The sequence below is a fragment of the Sabethes cyaneus genome, chromosome 3, assembly GCF_943734655.1.
Source record: "Sabethes cyaneus chromosome 3, idSabCyanKW18_F2, whole genome shotgun sequence".
Lineage (NCBI taxonomy): Eukaryota > Metazoa > Arthropoda > Insecta > Diptera > Culicidae > Sabethes > Sabethes cyaneus.
In genome coordinates this window covers 80411121-80425277 of record NC_071355.1, presented here as the reverse complement: position 1 = coordinate 80425277, position 14157 = coordinate 80411121, and the positions used below count along the sequence as shown (strand labels likewise).

Sequence of the window (14157 nt, the reverse complement as noted above, 5' to 3'; positions counted from 1 at the left end):
TAGTGAAAAACCGTTGGTTTTGGTGGTGGAGTATGTTGCGGCAGAAAGCCGCATTGTAATCCATCGCAGTTAGCTTCTATTGTCCAGCCGAAGCTAGTCACAAAACGCTATTGTCCGTTCAACCGAACGTGATGCACAAAGGCTATTATTCTGAACATGTTTAAATCTATTTACCGTAAGTGTATAAAAGGCGAATAATAAATAGCAATTATTCAGTGCACTAGCAACCACCGCTGTTGGCGGATGGTTGCCGTAAGATAAATCTAGCGTGTTATTTTAGTGTGAAGACATCCAGTCCCGTTGGTAATCGGCCCCCCTAACGACGATCCGGAACAAGTTGATTTTCTGTCGTATATAATGATAATGACTGACATACATACGATTTTCAGCACAAAATCGTAGAGTAGTACGGAGCGACTCGCGCTTGATTGGATATTATCGTATATAAATACTTCTATAGTCGTAACGCTCAAAATTATTCGTAATCACGTATATCGCCTCCAAAATAGTACGGATAATTAGCATTTTGCGCATGAAATACGATTTATTTAGCATGTATATCTGTACGTAATGCTGATTTTTACCTTTTTTATACATATGAAAATGCTAGCTGGGTAGATAGTTACTATATTCAGCAAAGTTACTCATTTTAGTGTGGACGTATTAAAAAAAAACAAAAGTTTGTATCACCCTGATAGATGAATATAGGATCACCTTGACAGTTTGAAAAGAAGCGCTGTATTTTATTGATAAACTTCTTCAAAGACACCATCGTTGAAAAATAACGATTTTTTTACGCAATAACAAATCTAGGAGAGAATCAGGCAAAACGAACCGATTGTGAATTCATCACTGTACTAAATCGATGACAATCAACTCTCCTGATGTCTTTAGAGTAAATTGGTACTATTCGAGGGCATTCCCCTGTCTTTGAATTAGTTTTAATCGCTCTAATTAGGTTTTACTATGTATTTAGGGGTGAATTGGGCAAAATGGGCTATACCTGCATTTCGCACAGTATGGAATAAATGGGATTTGATTCTTCTGATGTTTTGACAAAATTTGGAAGCTATTTGAGTTCGTTTCACGGGCGGCAAATAAGTTTTTATACTGTTTAATTAGCTTTTAACGTGATTTTTGGGTAAATGGGGCAAAATGGACCACTTCCCGAAGTCTGCGATGAAACCATCACCAATGGATTTTCTGCATTTTTTACATAAGAATAGGTATCTCGTAAGATTCCAAACCAGCGGCTTCTAATTCTTGGAATTACGAGCTCGTTTTTGCCCATTGAGCAACGGTTGAAAGCCCCATCAAATAGTAAATCCATACCTATAAAAATGGATTTCTGTCTGTCTGTCTGTCTGTCCCTATGCTTCTTTTAGAATCGAAAACTACTGAACCGTTCGGCGTGAACATTTGCATGTAGGGGTTTTTGGTGCCAGGGAAGGTTGTTATGATGGTTAGAGACCCCTCCTCCCATTTAGAGGGGGGGGGGCTCCCATACAAATGAAACACAAATTTCTGCATAACTTGAGAATTAATCAAGCAAATGGAAAGAAAATTTAACAAGTGGGTGTTTTTGGAGACAAGAATTTTTTCTATGGTGAATTGAGACCCATTCCACTTTAGGAGGGGGGAGGGCTCCTATACAAATGAAATACAAATTTGGTCATAACTCGAAAACTAACTAATCAAATGGAACCATAAATGGCATGTGGGTGTTTTTGGAGGCATGATTTTTCCTATGATGAATTGAGACCCCTCTCCCTTTTTAGGAGGGGGGCTCCCATACAAATGAAATACAAATTTCCTTATAATTCGAGAACTAATCAAGCAAATGGAACCAAATTTAGCATGTGGGTGTTTTGCAGGCAATTTCTTTTTTCTATGGTAAATTGAGACCCCTCCCCTCTTTAGGAGGGGAATAATAACCCCTCTCCGTTTTAAGAGGGTGGGGCTTCCATACACATGAAATACAAATTTCCCCATAACTGGAGAACTAATCAAGCAAATGGAACAAAATATGACATGTGAGTGTTTTTGGAGACAAGAATGTTTTCTATGGTGAATTGAAACCTCTCCCCGCTTCAGGAGGGGGGCTCCTATACAAATAAAATACAAATTTGCTCATAACTCGAAAAGCAATCAAGCAAACGGAACCAAATTTGGCATGTGGAGGGTTTTGGAGGCAGGAATTTTTTTAATGATGGTTTGAGACCCCTCACCCCCGTGGTAGGAGGATAAGCATACAAATAAAACAGAAATTTTTGCGTAACTCAAAAACTAACCGAACTCGAGAAATTTTAGACTCTTTCATAAAAAATTAATCAATAACAAGACCACCAAAAACTGTCAATAGTAACATTAGATAATTCAGCGCGAGACGGCCACAGGCCGCGAGTGTTGCCGGCGACCTGCCGTCGGAAGCACCGACCATTGCGGGGCCCCCCGTAGAGATCGCCTCTATCTAGGTTTATTTATTTTCCTAGATCTACTGACCTCTATTACGTTCCTTCAGTCGGGTCACCCCTGCGAAATGGTACTTTCTACGAAAAGATTTTCCATGAAATGGTACATCCCGCGTAAGGTTTTTCGCGAAATGGTATTCTGCGAAATTCTATATTCCGCGTTATGGTCAACCGAGAATTGGTGTTCCGCAAAATGGTATTCGGCTAAATGGTTTGTAATGATGGCGAATATTTAAATACTATCCGCTTTATTTTATCAGGTTACGCAGTGGGGGGAGTTGTTTTCTACTTTATGTCGGAATCTTCCGACCCTGCTTTTTTCAATTTCATTCGTAATGTTGAGTTGAGTTTCCTCTCCTCTTCAAGCTTTTTCGCCATCGCGGCTACTTCCTTAGCCGTAGCTCTCGTAATCTTCCTATAAAAAAACATTGATAAATCTACATTAGCACTGTCTTGAAACCTTCTCAGATCGATAAGTACATTCTAAATATCTAATGATTTCTTTACTTATCTTCAGTACATAGTCTTAGAATAACGTATTTTATATTCAGTTTTTTTTTTTAATCAATAGATTTTTCCTCGACTTTATGTTCCTGTAGGCGATCGGAACGGTTGTTCTATGTGGAACTCACCGGCCGGCCGGAGAACGACCAACTCTGATCTAGGACTGATTTTGTCTACGACTCTACCGGGCCGAACGTTCTCGATAATACGTACCAATCCCGATCTAGGAATGGATTTTCCTTTGACCTAACCGGGCCGAACGTTCTCAACAGAACGCACTAATCCCGATCTAGGAATGGATTTTCCCTTTGACCCAACCGGGTCAAACGTCCGCAACAGAACGTACCAATCCCGATCTAGGAATGGATTTTCCTTTAACCCAACCGGGCCGAACGTCCTCAACAGAACGTACCAATCCCGATCTAGAAATGGATTTTCCTTTTGACCCACCCGGGTCAAACGTCCACAACAGAACGTACCAATCCCGATCTAGGATTGGATTTTCCTTTAACCCAACCGGGCCGAACGTCCTCAACAGAACGTACCAATCCCGATCTAGAAATGGATTTTCCTTTTGACCCACCCGGGTCAAACGTCCACAACAGAACGTACCAATCCCGATCTAGGATTGGATTTTCCTTTAACCCAACCGGGCCGAACGTCCTCAAAAGAACGCACCAATCCCGATCTAGGAATGGATTTTCCTTTTGACCTAACCGGGCCGAACGTTCTCAACAGAACGCACCAATCCCGATCTAGGAATGGATTTTCCTTTTGACCCACCCGGGTCAAACGTCCACAACAGAACGTACCAATCCCGATCTAGGATTGGATTTTCCTTTAACCCAACCGGGCCGAACGTCCTCAAAAGAACGCACCAATCCCGATCTAGGAATGGATTTTCCTTTTGACCTAACCGGGCCGAACGTTCTCAACAGAACGCACCAATCCCGATCTAGGAATGGATTTTCCTTTTGACCCACCCGGGTCAAACGTCCACAACAGAACGTACCAATCCCGATCTAGGATTGGATTTTCCTTTAACCCAACCGGGCCGAACGTCCACAAAAGAACGTACCAATCCCGATCTAGGATTGGATTTTCCTTTAACCCAACCGGGCCGAACGTCCTCAACAGAACGTACCAATCCCGATCTAGGAATGGATTTTCCTTTTGACTCAATCGGGCCAAACGTCCTCAACAGAACGTACCAATCCCGATTTGGGCCTTTTTTTTGTCTGACCCAAGCGCGTCAAACGTGCCGATCGAGAATCAAACTATAACAACTTCACGAATAACTCGTGAAAATGTTACCAACTCTATCATGAAAACTACTATAGGTAGATAATACTTTAAAGAACGACAAATAATGTTTGAAAAATTTGGATGCTGTGCAAATTAGCACCTAAATACCAACTACTTTTCAGTTGATTCTCAACAGCAAACACAACTGGTGTGAACTGATATGCCACTCTCCAGGTTTTATTCTTGCATTAATTAAAAAAATTAAAACACTGTGAGAAGAAAAGCAAACGTGAATTATGAAACAAAAAAAACTAAAACATAATCCGCAAGCGCAACACGGAAGTCGGTCACCCAGACTAACAACTTCGATTACCTACTAAGGTAAATCAAAATTTAAAAAAAATAGAATACTGTCATTTCAAGCTGCAGCTATATGGACAAGCTATGCAGCACAATTTAGTATATAAACACTAATTACTGATCATCAACTCTCATAAGCAGACATAACTTGTGTGAACTGCCATACGCCATTTTGTTTTCTATCAGAACCAAGATGCTAAGATTGCAATTGTATCAACTACCTTCAAATATCCTTGCAAAAATGACCTCATTACACACATCTGCCGCACTCAACAATTATTCTGCAGCGGAACCAATAAAAACTGCCCAAATCACTTACCTTTTACTGGGAGCAGACCGGTTATCTCCAACTGCGCCAATGTCGGAATCTTCCATCGAGCCTTCCATTTTTTTTTTATTTCAGCTCGGAACTCGCGACTGCACTTTATCACGTCTGTCTAAAATCTGATTCGAATTCAAGAGCTCTAGAAGCTTCTCCCTCATATTTCTGAATTCTATACTTTTCTCTTTTTTTTATTCTCTTTACCCTCACCCCTTTTTTTATAACACACTGTCTGTCTCTTTCTTGAACTCAAAACTAGGCATGTACATGCTAAATCGAAATCACTAAGTTAGGTTATTGAATTTTTGAAACCGATTTAAAACACGTCAAATCTTATTTTATTATCTTACTATTAAATACTTCTTACTTTATTTTAAAGTAAAATATAGAATAGCAGAAGCCTTTTTCAATTTATTAACATATATTTCCTACACTTTACTGTGAGGAAAACTTGTATATTAAAACACCCATGAACTCCCCAGAAACTTGCAAAACTCAAGATTGTGACGAAGGTCATCCGAGATTCACGATTTATGTACAACACAGTTTAATTTGTGGCAATACGAAGTTTGTCGGGTCAGCTCAAGGGTAAGTCGCTTAGAACATTGAGGCAGGCTCAATTTAGGGAACAGCTGACCTCATTGATTGCAATTGCGGTACATTCATTTCACAGTTTATGGCACACTGTGGCTCACCTTTTTGACATTTAAATTTTGAAATTGGCAGCCCTGCCAATGTTTGCCCTCTCTGTCCCAGGGGTGTTTTGGTGGTTTACAGTTTTTGATCATGTAAAAAAGCTATTAATTAACAATTCGTCAAACGCAACTATACACCTTGTAAAACAATGTTTTTACTACGTTACAAAATCAAAATATCCATATTTGAATGCCTCAAAAATTTTATCGGTCGATTTTAGTATCGGAAGTCATGGAGCACCTGTGCTACCATGGGACAGAGAGGGTTAATGTCAAAACGATCAAACGGTCAATCTGAGCGCAGGCGAATTTGACAGGTTTTACATGATCAGCACCTCGGCAGCACAGACTGAACAAAATTTCCATGAAGGAGGTGAACGGAATATTCTCAGTGACTTACCCTTGGGTCAGCTAGTAAATAAATAAAAATTTAAAGTTCTATCGTCCTGAGGAATTCAAATTTGGAGTAATCCTCCTAAAATTGAATTTAAAATTATTTAAAATTTGAATTCCGCTAGACTATAGAATAGGTTCTAGACCAGTGTGCTGTGCCCGATTGATTAGATTGCGTTGAGCTTTCGGTTGATCAATTGAGGGTTAAAATTTAATTTTTAGTAAAAGTCTTCTATATTGCAAGATCTTAGATCTTGAATTTTGAAAAAAAAAAACTTAAATTTTCTTCCGATTTTGACAGTTTTTCCATTCTGTCGGCCCAAAATTTTCATAAAATAGGAACTTTACTGTAAAAAATGTGTAATATGCGAACAGAATATAAGATTGTTCGTGCATTGATTATTGGATAAGGCCATTGCAAATTTTTTTATAAAGTTTTTGTCCCCCGCCCTTCAAAAGTGGCTCTAAAAATCGGGGGACAAAAGAAATTGTTAAACTTGAGTAATTTTTTTGTATAAATCAATTATCTGTGGGTTTTACAGCCTAATGAACTCGAAAAAAGAGTGTACGGAGTGTTAACGCTTCTAGCACGAAACAAAAATGGAAGTACCAATAATGTAATTTCCGAAAATCGGCAAAAAAAAATTCGATTTTGACATGGACGATTTTGGAAGGTTTTCGCATGGAAAATAATAACGTATAAGCATATCAAAAGCAAAAATGAATTTGAGTTTCACGATTAAACTTAAATTAAAAATGTCTAAAAATCTTATTTTTTTTGCGTGAGGCCATTACAAATTTTTCATGAAGTTTTTGTCTTTCCGGTGTTGGGCCACTGAAGTGGACGAAAAAAACAAAGAGATTTTTTTAATCGAGCAAAAAAATTGATTTTAGGCACTTTTACTTAAAGTTTAAACGTGAAAACCAAATCTATTCTTGCTTTTAATCTATACGTTATTATTTTCCATGCAAAAATCTACGAAAAAAGACAAAAACGAAAGAAAAATTTTTCGGCCGATTTTCGGAAATTCCTTTGTTTGAATTTCCATTTCTGTTTCGAAGCATTAACTCAACTCGTACACTCAGTTTTAGAGTTTTTCAGGCTGTAGAATCCACAGACAATTGACTTTATGCAAAAAAAAATTAACTCAAATCCTACAAATTATTTTTTTGCCCTCCGATTTTTCAAATTATTTGCAATTGCCTAATTAAAAAAATCTCTTTGTATTCGCCTTCCCGTCCCCCTTAGTTGTCTAGCATCGGAAGGACAAAAACCTTTTAAAATATTTTTAATGGCCTAATTTGATGTTTGGAAAAATCAACCTAACTGAGAAGCATTTATCGTACGGATAATTAGGCTTTACCAATCAAAAGATTTCAAGGACAGGTACCTACTGCCAATGTTTATTTTCAACAAACATCACCATGCCATTCTGCTTTCTATGGCCAAGCAATTGTCAGACTATTCATACACCTTCCGATTCGTAAGGCGCCTGACAGCCAACATCGCGGGTCGTTTCAATGAAAGTAAAAACTTTAATGTGCTCTCCACCATTTTTAGCACCAAATAAATTTTTCATCTTTATTGACATAGTCGTACAACAGTTAACGAAGGTACCGTTTCTGCGATACACTTCGTTTGACTAATTAACTTGTTAGCCGCAGGAGTGAGAAACTTCGATTGTCAGACTGTATTCATTCACAACCAGGCACTACCGACCAGTAGCTCAACTGGCTCAATTACGACATTTCAATGTGATTTCTTCTTCGAGATAGCCGAAAGGTGATCAGCAAGCTAAACGATCGCTTACAATACGAAAACTTTCTTGCATGAATAATTAAGTAAGAATCAAAAGAATCTGATTTAATTAGGTATTCCGAACCTGCGACCGCATTGGCTTATGTGTTAAAAATAGTATTGTAACTAACAGCTCAAATCGACAGCAGGTAAAGCAAATCATAAGAATTTGAGAAAACAGCGAAAACACATAAACACATTCGTTCGACTAAATGAGATAACAAGCACAGCAACCCAAAAAAAAAAAAGAAGATGAGATCATTATCACCTAGTTTGCTTTGGTTTGTTCCATCCCGAGCCGCACGAGTTACGCACCGTACGAAAAATTATTTCACTCCAATTGGATTATTAATCTGGTACCATTGAAATTGTAATTGCTTTCGTTCGAGAGAAGCGTCTAAATGTAGCGTCGTAGCGTGTGTACGATGAAATCATTTTTCACTCTAGACTGCCTGACTGTCTGTCTGTCTATTTGCCGCTTCGCTTATCAGCTTTATTCGGAGGTATGTGCACGCTGCTGGCTTTCTTAACCTAGTTTAGAGAGTGGTACCTGAATGTCACGGTACTACCAGCCACCAGCTGTGCGACCTGTGAAGATAGGTGCCGAGGCCGACGACCGATCGAGGTAGCTAGAGAAAGAATGAAAGCTCGAAACGGGCCCTCCCGAAACAGATGCGTTCTCTACTCACCGGAAAGGCAAGAGACGAGGTGGCCGAGTGGTTAAGGCGTTGGACTGCTAATCCAATGGGCTCTGCCCGCGTGGGTTCGAATCCCATCCTCGTCGAGCCATTTTTTTTGTGCGGGTGCCAATAGAGGAAGGCAATTTGTTTTATAAACGAAATTAATTGTAAAAGACTACTGAATTTTTATTGGTGGTTTGCAAGTGAATAACTTTGAATGCTTTCAATCAACCTAAAATTGTTGTAGGTATATTCAGTATGTGTGTATATACTGCTGATGCTAACTTTGCCTAAGTATTATTTCAAGAAAGTCACTGAGTGGCTGATATTGAATCCATATCCGGATACTTATAGAACTGAAGCAAATACGATAAGACAGGTAAATTTAATTAATCAAGCAATTAATATAAATGATACTGCAGTTTGTTTGTTGTGATTTGTTTAATTACATTTAATATTAGAGGAATTATGGAGTTTATCAATTCTAAGTATTGCTGTTCCAAGACTAATTTATTAAATTTTGTACGCTGGGTGCCGGACCGTCTTTATTAAAGTAAATTATAGTAGGATTGACTAATGGCGCAATGTTAAAGTTCGAAACCCAAAGCGCTGATCATTAATGCAGTAAATTAATTTATTGCTGGGAAATAAATTCATCATCATACAATTGGCTGTTTTGTTTAATCCAAAATATGCTTCTCGGTGGGTTGATGGGAGGTTCTATTATGGGTACGGATTTACTATTGATTTTAAATATGCATTATAATTCACTGCAAAACAGATTAAACACTAACAGAGAAGATTTAATTGCTGAACAGAGCGCTTCTTTTGGGCAACTGAAACTAAAGATTTTCATTATAACAACCGTCTTGTATTAAGGTAAACCTTAAATTGCGATTTTTAACGATTCTGCCATTAAAGTATTGAAGATAGACTTTGCTATTAAAATATTGGGGATGATTTTTGATTAAAGCCATTACAAATATTGTATTCCACGCGAAGTGTCCGAGACCCGTGTAGTCGACCTTCACGGATTTGAACTAAATTTTGCCGGATTGTTCGTTGTCGGTCTGGAAGTAAAAATACAAAATTTAGTACCGATCGGCCATTCCCTCGATTAATGGGAGCACCTCAATTTTTAAGGAAAATACCTGTTTTTGTCAAAACCTCTTATTTTCTTTTGCTTACATCTCGGGAAATATTAAGTTTAAATAGACACTATTTTCACATTTTTAAAGGAAATTACTCAAGGAATTCGAAAAAGATGTTATTTTTGAGTGCCATTGGTGCCAAATATTTTTAAACTCAATTTGAAAACTTAATTTACATTTTTCTCTCAACGAAGACAAGCGCTCATTCGGCTACCAACGGGGTAGCAATCGCATAGCGCCGTAAATACAAAAGAAAGAACTATACTTTCTTCAACAATAATGTAGATAATAATTAGCTTTACAATTGCCCTTTACACTACTTTTTCGAATTCTGAAGAGCATCTACTGAGCAAAAAAAAACCGAGAATGAAGCCTGCTTGAGAACAATACTTTTAAAAATTCCTACGAGCTTAAGGTGACCAGACGTTCCGGATATTGTGCGGCAGTCCTGCACTTGGGTGACTTGTTCCTTATGACCAGGCATCCCGGAAAGTGTCCCGCGTGGATTAATTTTTGTCGTGTCAGTTAAATGTTGAAGCGCTGCACGGTGACATATTTTTTTTCTGAAAATTGCAAAAAATTTATTTCAAGTAGACAGACAGAGGTCTTCACGAACAATTTTCAAAGTAAATTCAGCATATGTAAATAATACGTGTTGTTATGCATTAGAGAACCAGTTTTCTATTCTTGCAAATAATATTTACAATACAATACAATCTGTCTCGGCTTAAACTAGAAATCAATTAGAAGACAGCCTAAAGTAGCACAAATAGCATAGTAATAACTATCTTTCATTCATTATTGTTAACTAAAAGAAAAGACAGCACTGATGTACTACAGCATAACACTAAATCACAGGTGCGATTTCAACAGCACTAAAATTATAGACAAACATAAACAACACACGTTACCATATCTAGAAATTTGTCACATAGTATCAAACGAAAACAGCATAAACAAATACACAGATACACAGGGATTGAATATAATATACGCAGGAGTATTACACACACTAAAAATATAAATAAACACAAATTATAGCTAGTGTCAAACGTCAGCAGAATCGATGTACAGTCACTGAATCCAGAAGCAACAATAGATTCGTGTGCCGTATGCGCAAAAAGATCAAAGCAGACACCAACCGTAAAAACCTGTCGTTTCGGGCAGAAACAATTTTAAGTAAAAGTGATAGAAAACATTTAGTTAAATGCAGTAAGTAATTAAATAAATAAACTAGGACAGAAAAATGATTAGAAACATTATATAGCTATACTAGCAGGACGCCATTTGAAAACCACGCGAACAATTTAATGAAAGATACACACATACATATGACAACAAAACACAGCTTCTGTAAGTCAAACCAACTTTCTCCAAAATGTAAAAATTGCTCAAATTGTCGAAATATTTTTAGTTTCCTTGATAAAGGTGAAAGAAAATCACCGAAACGTCGGAGTTTTAGAAGCAAAACGTTGTTTTAGCTGCTATCAAATGACTGCAAAGCCGTAAAAATTATCCGAAAAATATATTATAACACATGCCAACCATAATTATGTAAATTGAAGTCGCTTTTTATGCGAATTGTTTTTTACACGATTATTTTTATGCGAATTTTGGAATTTACTCGTTTCTTTGTGCGAATTTCGGAATTTACGCGTTTTTTACCTTTGTTATACAATATAACAAAAGTTTAGGAATTGGTCGAAAAACACGAAGTTGATCCGAGGCCCGGAGGGCCGTGTCACATATACCAATCGATCAGGTTTGACGAATGAGCAATGTCTGTGTGTGTGTGTGTGTGTATGTGTGTGCGCTTCAATTTTCAATCGCCTATTTCTCGGAGATGGCTGAACCGATTCGTGTGCTATAACTTTTATTTGAAAGGTATTATTACCTAGTATATCACTATTAAATGGTTTCGTGGTCTGACTTTTAGTTTAAAAGTTATAAGCAAAATTGTGAAAATTTCGTGACACGATTTTCTCCGGAACCACACAACCGATTTCATCGATCTTAGTACCAAATAAAAGCTCTTACTATTGCTAAACTTCACGCCAGTTTTTATTGAAAACAAACGAGTGGTTTAAAAGTTATGCTTAAAAAACCAGTTTTGATAAGGTTCAAATGATCGCCTGTTTCTTAGAGATGGCCAAACCGATTTACGTGCTATTAGTTTCATTTGGCAGGTAATATAGCCGGATAGATCACTATTGAATGGTTTTTTGATTGTATGTTTAATTTGAAAGTTATGAGTAATTGAATACACCACACCAAAATTAACAATAATTTATAATGATTTTACCCCAAGAAAAATAACCTAATTTCAATTATTTTAATATCAAACGAGAGGTTTTCACATTACGAATATATATGCAAAATTTCATAAGAATTGGTTTTATCGGTCAAAAGATATTAACCCTCGAACACTCGCGCCAACTTTTATAACACAGTTACTCGCGCGCACAGTAGCCCAAAACCAAATAAAACGTGCGCACCAGAGTTTTTGACTAGGAAAACTTGGTTTTAAGTTTATCAAACCTTTGGAAGAGTTTCTTAAAATTGAAAGCTCTATCGTCTGGTAGAATTCGAATTTTGATTAATCCCCCTAAAAGTGAAATAAAAAAAATATTTTCCTTCCGTTTCAATATAACACATTGATGTGTTCTGCAAAGTTTTAGAGCATGTTATTACAAGAAATTTTGCTGAAGACAGTAACCTTCTATCTCTTCAACGAAGAGATCTTATTTATTGTACGTGAATTTGTAAAATCAGTTTTTCTATTTTAGCTCTTTTTGTAATTGTTGTATGACTTTTTCATGTATTACAAAGTTGTATAAATAATAAAAATACATAACTTTGCTGAACATAGTATACCTCTATGTTTGCTTGTTTACGAACTGTAGAACTTTGATTATAAAAAATACCATGATTTTGACCCCGAACTACTCGACTACCAACAGACGGATACATTTTAAACATTTTACATTTGCTGGTAGTTTTGCTGCACACAGACACCATTTTTCCATATGAAGAAACGAAAGAAAATTCCAGTTGGGGCCAATTGCTGGACACCTCACATGCTAATGAAAGAAGAAATCTCTCCGGATTATTGGCAACGACCTTTAGCATGAAAACACGGACACGAATCGGAACATGGAATATACTGACCCTTGCCCAGCAGGGCAAGCTGGCTCAACTTGCAAGGGAAGCTAGCCGTCTGAAGCTTGAAATCCTGGGGCTGAGCGAGGTCCGCTGGCCGGGTACTGGCGAACACAGGACATCATCCGGGCAAGTCCTGCTCTACTCTGGCATACGAGGTGAAAATGCTACTCGAGAAAGAGGAGTTGGATTCCTACTGAGCCCAGGGGCACGTGCGGCCCTGATGAAGTGGGAACCAATAAATGAGCGAATAATCGTTGCCAGATTTAGAACACGGGTTAGGAACCTTACGGCAATCCAGTGCTATGCGCCAACAGATGCTGCCGACCTGCAGGAGAAAGAGAGCTTTTACAGCCAGCTGAACAGCGTGGTTGAGAAAATCCCGAAGGGGGACATCCAAATTCACATGGGCGACTTCAACGCGAAGATTGGCTCAAACAACGCGGACCTTGAACGCGTCATGGGACGCCATGGCCTAGGAGAGATGAGCGAAAACGGGGAGCTGTTTACAGAATTCTGTGGTAATAACGACATGGTCATTGGTGGATCGCTCTTCCCCCATAGACCAGTACATAAAGTCACGTGGGTTTCCCGCGACGGCCGAACAGAAAACCAAATCGACCACATCTGCATCAGCCGGAAATGGAGAAGGAGCCTTCTTGATGTACGCAACAAACGCAGCGCTGACATTGCATCCGACCATCATCTTGTTATCGCTGAAATACGTCTGCGCGTCGCACGTGTCCAACGACGGGAGGAGAAAGTTGGGTGCCGCTACGACGTCCGCCGATTGGAGAATCCTGAGGAGAAAAGGGCCTTTGTTGAACAACTTGAATCTCGAGCCTCGGAGTTGCCATCTGGTGGAACCGTCGAAGAGCAATGGACCGCCCAAGTAACAATCCAATAGCAAATTGGTCTTATGCATTTCTTATAGTAGTTTTATCAGAGCATTGCAAAATCTATCAGGTTTTATAATGTTTTTCCTCAAGTGAATGTTATCTTATTTGATTAACATTTCTGAAGTATGATTGAAGGAGACTTGAAGAAACACGCATAAAACTGAAATATCAATAAGTGTAATTCACCTTATAAGTGGTTTTAAAGGATACTTGATTTCTGCTCAAAAACGACGCTCCTTAAAACCTAGCAATAGTTTTGACAAAAATTTATGACATTCTTCTGCAAGATTGGTTTGTCTTAACAACACTACCATAAAACCGTCTTAAAACCGTATATTCTTCTAAGAGAAATCATACTCTGAAGAAAGAACATTCGAGCGTAAACAACTGATCTGTCAAAATGGGCATCTGAACCAGGAGAAAATTGAACAAATATGGATCTTTTAATCGAAACTTTAGCAAGATTTCATATGAAAAATC

General features: G+C 38.1%; 1 non-coding gene across 1 annotated transcript; it reads left to right on the top strand.

Moving 5' to 3' along the window:
• The first annotated feature begins 8490 nt into the window (after positions 1 to 8490).
• On the top strand, positions 8491 to 8572 carry Trnas-gcu (transfer RNA serine (anticodon GCU)). Its single transcript has one exon. It is a non-coding gene; the product is annotated as a tRNA-Ser (tRNA).
• The last annotated feature ends 5585 nt before the right edge of the window (positions 8573 to 14157 follow it).